Source organism: Sciurus vulgaris, assembly GCF_902686455.1.
Source record: "Sciurus vulgaris genome assembly, chromosome: 3".
Classification (NCBI taxonomy): domain Eukaryota; kingdom Metazoa; phylum Chordata; class Mammalia; order Rodentia; family Sciuridae; genus Sciurus; species Sciurus vulgaris.
The window spans coordinates 60,505,944-60,513,692 of NC_136463.1; the positions used below are offsets into that span (position 1 = coordinate 60,505,944).

The 7,749-nt window shown below is 38.4% G+C and overlaps 3 pseudogenes across 3 annotated transcripts; 1 reads left to right on the forward strand and 2 right to left on the reverse strand.

Moving 5' to 3' along the window:
• Positions 1-258: 258 nt before the first annotated feature.
• Positions 259-782, reverse strand: LOC306656909 (ADP-ribosylation factor-like protein 5A; annotated as a pseudogene). The gene has a single exon. The product of its transcript is annotated as an ADP-ribosylation factor-like protein 5A (transcript).
• Positions 783-2,584: 1,802 nt separating this feature from the next.
• Positions 2,585-3,531, forward strand: LOC306657021 (olfactory receptor-like protein DTMT; annotated as a pseudogene). Its single transcript has one exon. The product of its transcript is annotated as an olfactory receptor-like protein DTMT (transcript).
• Positions 3,532-3,807: 276 nt separating this feature from the next.
• Positions 3,808-5,325, reverse strand: LOC306657050 (ras-related protein Rap-1A-like; annotated as a pseudogene). Its single transcript, XR_013767023.1, has 2 exons — positions 5,252-5,325; positions 3,808-5,012 (listed from the first exon to the last, which is right to left on the reverse strand). The product of XR_013767023.1 is annotated as a ras-related protein Rap-1A-like (transcript).
• Between the last annotated feature and the right edge of the window lie 2,424 nt (positions 5,326-7,749).

Sequence of the window (7,749 nt, forward strand, 5' to 3'; positions counted from 1 at the left end):
ATGCATTGTCCTAAGAGGATTCATTGATAAAAATTTCAATTACAACTTTAAAAAAGTACTTTGGAAGGAACTAATGAGAAAGCAAATTGGAAGGTGAGACTTTGTCTCATTTTCAAATAAGTGGTCTTAATTTTTCTTCTTATAGAAAAAATTGAAATCAGCTTATTATAAATATATCTAAACCATTAATTTTTGCAGCTCTCAGGTAAAGTCCAGCACTTTGTTTATACAAAGTCTATGAGAAGAGGTCAGTAGAGATCATCTAATCTTAAGTCCCAACATCATCCATTCAAGTGTTTGGCATAACCCCTCGCCAGTAAGAGCACAGCATGCCTGGATCTGCCACTGATGATCTTTAATAGAAGTTAGCTTCAAAAACTGGGAGATTTCTGCTACACTCACACATTCTTTAACATCTTGTTTATTAGCAAAAATCAGTAATCAAGCTTTTCTTAGGTCCTCATGTGCTAACATTTTGTAGAGTTCTTTAGTTATAGAAATCCTCTCTCTCTGTACTGTCCACAACTACTATTACAAACTCTGTTAGTGTAATAAGGATTCCAGGAAGAACGAAGAGATTCTAGGCTACCAATATCCCACATTAGGAAACGTGTATTATTAATTACTATCTCTTCTACATTACTTCCTATCGTAGGGGATGTAGGTACAACTTCATTCATAGAAAATTGGTAAAGGATGGTAGTTTTTCCTATATTATCCAATCCAACAATGTGCTCCTGGTGATTGAACAGTCTCCATATCCTAGTGAAGAGAATTCCCATTCTTGGGCAGTGGACCCCCCTCCAGCCACCCAAGCCAACTGGCCTCCCCTGGCTCAGGCTAAAGGGTAGAGAGATGCGCTGGAGTCTCTGCCTCTGCTGCTGTTAGTGCAGTTCCCGCTCTGTCTGCTGGCTGGCTTCCAGAGAACCCAAGGGAGGCCAAAACCCAGGCTGCCCTCCGTGCGTGAGGTCCCGCCGATACTGCGGCACTCACCTAGCTCACGGGCATTGCCACCGTGTTGTCTGCCCCATTATAATATTTTTATTAAAACAATATTTGTTACTATAACTTACTGCACAATATAACATCAACGGTTCTATCAGTTTGAAATAACGATAGCTCTTTGAGGTTCGGTTGAGTTTTGTAATTTTTTATTTTTCTTCTCCTCTTCCCCCTCCTGCTCCTTTCCCCCTCCTCATCCTTCTTCTTTGCATTTGCCTTAGAGATTTTTTAAAACTTTGCACAAGCCTCTCTTACAGATTATTCAATTTTATCTGAAGGTGGCAGTAGTATGTATTTTGATGGCAACGTATGTATTTGCTACTTACGTGCAGTCTATTAACTACAGTATTGCCATCACCTGGGTATTCATTTAAAATGTAGAAGTTGAGTTACAGAGCCAGAATGAATGTTTTATAGAATCCCCAAGTAATTTTTTAACGTATATTAAATTTTATGAACACTGCCATAGATGATTCTTATAAGCATTCTAGAATGAGAATTATGGATTTTACCACAGGAGGGGATAGAAGTTCATTGGGCCAGCAGTGAAAATAGCAGGTGATCTCTCCAGTTTGTGATCCCTGCATATGCTCCTGACACAAAAGATTATTCCACTCACTCAGAAGGGACATAACATTTGCAAAAACCAAGTGCACAATTTTCCCTACGAAGGACATGACTTGAGAGACTGCTTTAAAAGTCCAGGTGAGATGAGATGCCATTGTGGATGAAGAATGTGGCCTTGTGATAAGGAGTGGATGAAGTAGCAGGAGAATGAAGTGTGGAATATACACGATATTGTACATTGGAGTTGATGGTAAGAGAAAAGAATGAATGAAACAATAACAACTTCTGATCTGATGCTGCATTCCTTTTTTGAAATATGTGAGAGCACATGAGGAGGAAGGTGTTACAAAGGCAAAGCCATCTGATAAGTACAGGTAGGGACTTGTTGAACTTAGGGTGCCTGTGATACATTGAAGGGAAGATAATTATTTTATGGGGCACAGAGATTTTATAGGTTATAGAGAGATGTATATCTGAGTTTTATTTACTTATTTTTATTTTTATTTAATTGATTAGTTTTTTGTGTGCTGAGGATTGCTTTAGGGCCCTGTGCATGCTGGTTGAGCATTCCACCACTATGCTATATCCCCAATTCCTATGTCTGAGTTTTGAATGGTAATTTGTAAGTAATTGGAGTATGTTAGGTTAATTTGGAGAGTTACATATAGAGTTATGATAGAATAGGGCTTAGAAAAATTCATGAAGAACATCAACGTACAAGATACTGATAGAATAGGTGCAAATTATGGTTCCCTAGGATTACCAGTCATGCATGTATGGAAAAAAGTAATGTATTTTGCCTCAGACCAATTGGTAAGTGTTTAGGAAAGAATGGAATATTCAAACATGTTACAAAGAAGTTATGAAAAAGTCATGAATGATTATAGTGGTGGTGGACAATTTGATTTTAAAGATAATAGTTATTGTAATAAGGGTGAGATCAGTTATTGTAGAGTGAGTATCAGATCATGTATAAGAGAAAAATATTTTTTCTTAACGATATGGGAGACAGAGCATGATAGGAAGGAATGAAATTCTCATCTCAGAGTTTCTCCTCCTGGGCCTTCCCACTCCAGCCAGTGTGCCAGACTGTTCTATGCCCTGTTCCTGGTCATGTATCTTACCACCATCCTGGAAACCTCCTCTTCATTGTCCTCTATAACCTGGACACCCATCACCACACACCCTTGTATTTGTTTCTCAGTAACTTGTCCTTCTCTGACCTCTGCTTTTCCTCCGTGATCATTCATAAACTATTACAAAACATGCAGAGTCAAGTTACGACCATCCCCTATGCAGGCTGCCTGACTCAAATGTACTTCTTCCTGTTTTTTGGAGACCTGGTGAGCTTTCTCTTTGTGGCCATAGTCCTATGACTGCTATGTGGTCATCTGCTTCCCCCTGCACTACACCACCCTCATGAGCTCCAAGCTGTCACTCTCTGGTGGTGCTGTCCTGGGTGCTGGCTATGTTTCATGCCCTATTGTACAGTATGCATGTGGCCAGATTGTCTTTCTGTTCAGACAATGTGATTCCACACTTTTTCTGTGAAATATCTGCTTTACTGAAGCTGACCTGCTCCAACTCTCACGTTAATGAATTGTTGATATTCATCATGGGAGGACCTGTTATTGTCACCCCATTACCACTCATTCTTGTGTCCTATGTACAAATTTTCTCCTTCATCCTCAAGGTTCCTTGTGCTCTTGGTATCACAAGGGCTTCTCCACCTGTGGCTTCCACCTGTCTGTGGTGTCACTGTTTTATGGAACAATTGTTCATCTCTTTTTATATCCATCAGCTAATAATTCTACTGTGAAAGACACTGCCATGGCTCTGATGTACAGGGTGGTGACTCCCATGCTGAACCCCTTCATCTATAGCCTGAGGAACTGAGAAATGAAGGGAGCCCTAGGAAGAGTCTTTTGTAAGAAAACAATTTCATTCTCTGTATCATGGTAACCCTTTCAATATTTGCACAATTTTGTCCAGTATAAATATTGTGAATATTATTGCAGACCTTTCAACCTACCATAAAGTTTTTTGTTTTTGTTCAAATGAAATGTATAATTTCCCAACATTAAAAAGCTAAAGTGGAAATAAAAAGCTGAAGTGGAGATGGATCGTTGATGCAAAGGGTGTTCTCAGTAACCTGCTGGGAAGGTTTTCTTGTTTGTTAAGTCTAGCTGATCCTGGCAGGCATATTTTTTTTTTTTTTAGAGTTGGTTTAGTATATTATATATTTTAGCTTTGAAAGCTATAGAAATCAGTTATCCCAGTTTTTCCTATAAAAGACCCATTTTCCAAAGCATTATGCACAATTTTAATTAGAATATAATGACAGATGATGTCTCATAATTTTTTAAATATAAAATGAAGTCAATGACTCAAAAAAGTTATCTGCTGCAATGAGTTTGAGGGGAAATTTCATAATTGATTATATCATTACAGATATAAAGTATAATGGTTCAACTTTTTAGTGCTTAACAGGGAGGAATCATGATAAAAAGGTCAATATGAAATCATTGATTATAGTAGCAATATCTAACATTTGAAATGCATCCATGCTCTTTTGTATAATCATATTAGAGTCAAGTATATTTATTTTCACATCTGTTATAACTGCTATTGCAAAGGAGAAGTGCTATTGTCTTATTTTCCAAGAGATATACACAGAGCAATTTTTTTTTCCTCCAGGGAACTTCTGCAAACCAACATAAGATCTAAATTCTTCACATAATATATAAAACAGGAGAAGCCTCTTCAGATTTATTTTTTTGAAGTCTGGAATGCTGGCACTTTCCAAGTAGGAACAGTTCTTCATTCCGTAATCTGGCTCAGAAATGCTGCTGACTTCGGGTCTAGAGCAGCAGACATGATTTCTTTTTAGGCTTCTTCTTTTCCACTGGTGTTTTTCTATTTATCTGTCTGACCAGGTCATAAAATATCTCATTAATGTTGATCTTTGACTTCGCAGAAGATTCTAAAAAGGCACAGTTACACCACTGTTTTGCTGAATTCTGGCCCTGTTCTTTGCCAACTACTTGCTCATCTTCCAGGTCACATTTATTGCCAACCAAAATCATTGGAACATCTTCTGTATCCTTAACCCGTAAAATCTGTTCCCTCAAGTCCTATAAGTCATTAAACGTGGACTGAGCTGTAATAGAATATACTAGTGCAAACCCTTGGCCATTCTTCATATACAAATCCCTCATGGCTATAAACTTCTCTATTCCTGCTGTGTCCAGGATTTCCAGCATACACTGTTGGCAATCTACTTCAACTTGCTTTCTGTAGGAATCCTCTATCGATGGGTCATGTTTTTCAAGAAAAATTCCCTGAACAAACTGAACTGTCAGAGCAGACTTCCCCATGCCTCCTGCACCAAGAATCACTAGCTTGTACTCACACATGATGTGGTCTGTTTAAATACTGACAATCTTTGTTTTTAGAAGGCTATTTCATTTCTTCTATCTAGCTGAAATGTTGTAACTTTTCTGTGTGCCAGGAACTGCTATAAGAAATCCTCATAATATGGGGACTGGAGATGTAATTCAGTGGTAGAGCACTTGCTTATGTGCAGGGTCCTAGTTCAATCTCCAGCACCACCAAAAACAAAAAAAAGTCATGACGATAAACTAATGATGTAGGTACCAGTAATATGCTTAAGGTCTCATACCCCCTGGGTCCGGCGCCTCCACCACCTCCTCCTCCTCCTCCCTCTTCTCGGCCATGGCTCTGGCTCAGACTCTGTGCGGCAACAGCCTGACAGGCATAATTTTAATCTTGCTTTTTAAAATTTTAATTTATTTTAATTTTAAATGGGATATATGTTGTTTCTGTTTGTACATGGAGTAAAGGCATACCATTTGCGTAATCATACATTTACATAGGGTAATGATGTTTGATTCATTGTTATTTTTTACATCCCCCCGCCCCTCCCACCCCTCTTTTCCCTCTATAAAGTCCCTCCTTCCTCCATTCTTGCCCTCCTCCAACCCTATTAAGTGTCATCACCGCTTATCAGCGAGATCATTTGTCCTTTGGTTTTTTGAGATTGGCTTATCTCACTTAGCATGATATTCTCCAATTTCATCCATTTGCCTGCAAATGCCATAATTTATTATTCTTTATAGCTGAGTAATATTCCATTGTCCATTGTCCATATATATATATATATATCTCACAGTGTCTTTATACATTCATCAATTGAAGGGCATCTAGGTTGGTTCCACAATCTGGCTATTATGAATTGAGCAGCTATGAACATTGACATGGCTGTATCTCTGTAGTATGCTGATTTTAAGTCCTTTGGGTATAGGCCAAGGTGTGGGATAGCTGGGTCAAATGGGTCCATTCCAAGTTTTCTAAGGAATCTCCACACTGCTTTCCAGAGTGGCTGCACTAATTTGCAACCCCACCAGCAATGTATGAAAGTACCTTTTTCCCCACATCCTTGCCAACACCTATTGTTGCTTGTATCCTTGATAATCACCATTCTAATTGGGGTGAGGTGGAATCTTAGGGTAGTTTTGGTTTGCATTTCTCTTATTACTAAAGATGATGAACATTTTTCATATGTTTGTTGATTGCTTGTAGATCTTCTTCTGTGAAGCATCTGTTCATATCCTTAGCCCATTTGTTGATTGGGTTATTCATATTCTTGGTGTAGAGTTTTTTGAGTTCTTTATATATTCTGGAGATTAGTGCTCTATCTGAAGTATGAGTGGCAAAGATATTCTCCCACTCTGTAGGCTCTCTCTTTGCATTGCTGATAGTTTCCTTTGCTGAGAGAAAACTTTTTAGTTTGAATCTATCCCAGTTATTGATTCTTGCTTTTATTTCTTGTGCTATGGGAGTCCTGTTAAGGAAGTCTGATCCTAAGCCAACAAGGTGAAGATCTGGACCTATATTTTCTTCTATAAGATGCTGGGTCTCTGGTCTGATTTCAAGGTCCTTGATCCATTGTGAGTTGAGTTTTGTGCAGGGTGAGAGATAGGGATTTAGTTTCATTCTGTTGCATATGGATTTCCAGTTTTCCCAGCACCATTTGTTGAAGAGGCTGTCTTTTCTCCATTGCATATTTTTGGCACCTTTGTCTAGTATGAGAAAATTGTATTTATTTGGGTTTGTGTCCGTGTCCTCTATTCTGTACCATTGATCTTCCTGCCTATTTTGGTGCCATATCATGCTGTTTTTGTTACTATTGCTTTGTAGTATAGTTGAAGTTGTGGTATTGCGATGCCTCCTGCTTCACTCTTCCTGTGAAGGATTGCTTTAGCTAATCTGGGTTTCTTATTCTTCCAGATGAACTTCATGATTGCTTGCTCTATTTATGTAGGGTACATCATTGGGATTTTAATTGGAATTGCATTGAATCTGTATAGCACTTTTGGTAGTATGGCCATTTTGACAATATTAATTCTTCCTATCCAAGAACATGGGAGATCTTTCCATCTTCTAAGGTCTTCCTCAATTTCTTTCTTCAATGTTTTGTAGTTTTCATTGTGGAGATCTTTTACGTCTTTTGTTAGATTGATTCCCAAGTATTTTATTTTATTATTTTTTTTGAGGCTATTGCAAATGGAGTTGTCTTCCTCATTTCCCTTTCAGCTGTTTCGTCACTTGCGTATAAAAATCTTTAGATTTATGCGTGTTGATTTTATAGCCTGCTATTTTGCTGAATTTATTGGTGAGGTCTAGAAGTTTTCGGGAGGAGTTTTTTGGATCCTCTAAATATAGAATCATGTCATCAGCAAATAGTGACAGCTTAAGTTCCTCTTTTCCTATTCGTATCCCTTTAATTTCTTTAGTCTGTCTAATTGCTCTGGCTAGAGTTTTGAGGATGATGTTGAATAGAAGTGGTGAAAGAGGACATCCCTGTCTTGTTCCCGTTTTTAAAGGGAATGCTTTCAGTGTTCCTCCCATTAAGAATGATGTTGGGGGAGATCCAAGATGATGGACTAGAGGGAGGCTGTGTTCCTTGTTGTTCCATAATGCCAGTTTTAAGCAAAGGATATCTGTTTCTTGGTGAGGTAGTTTTTGCTGCTTATCGATCCCCTGGTGTTTACCCATTTGTTTGTTGTGATGTCCTGCAGTCTGCCAGCATATCGACGCCTTTTTTGAGAGCAGATTGCTCACTGTCAGGAGTCTATCATTCGCCATTTGCCTGCCTCT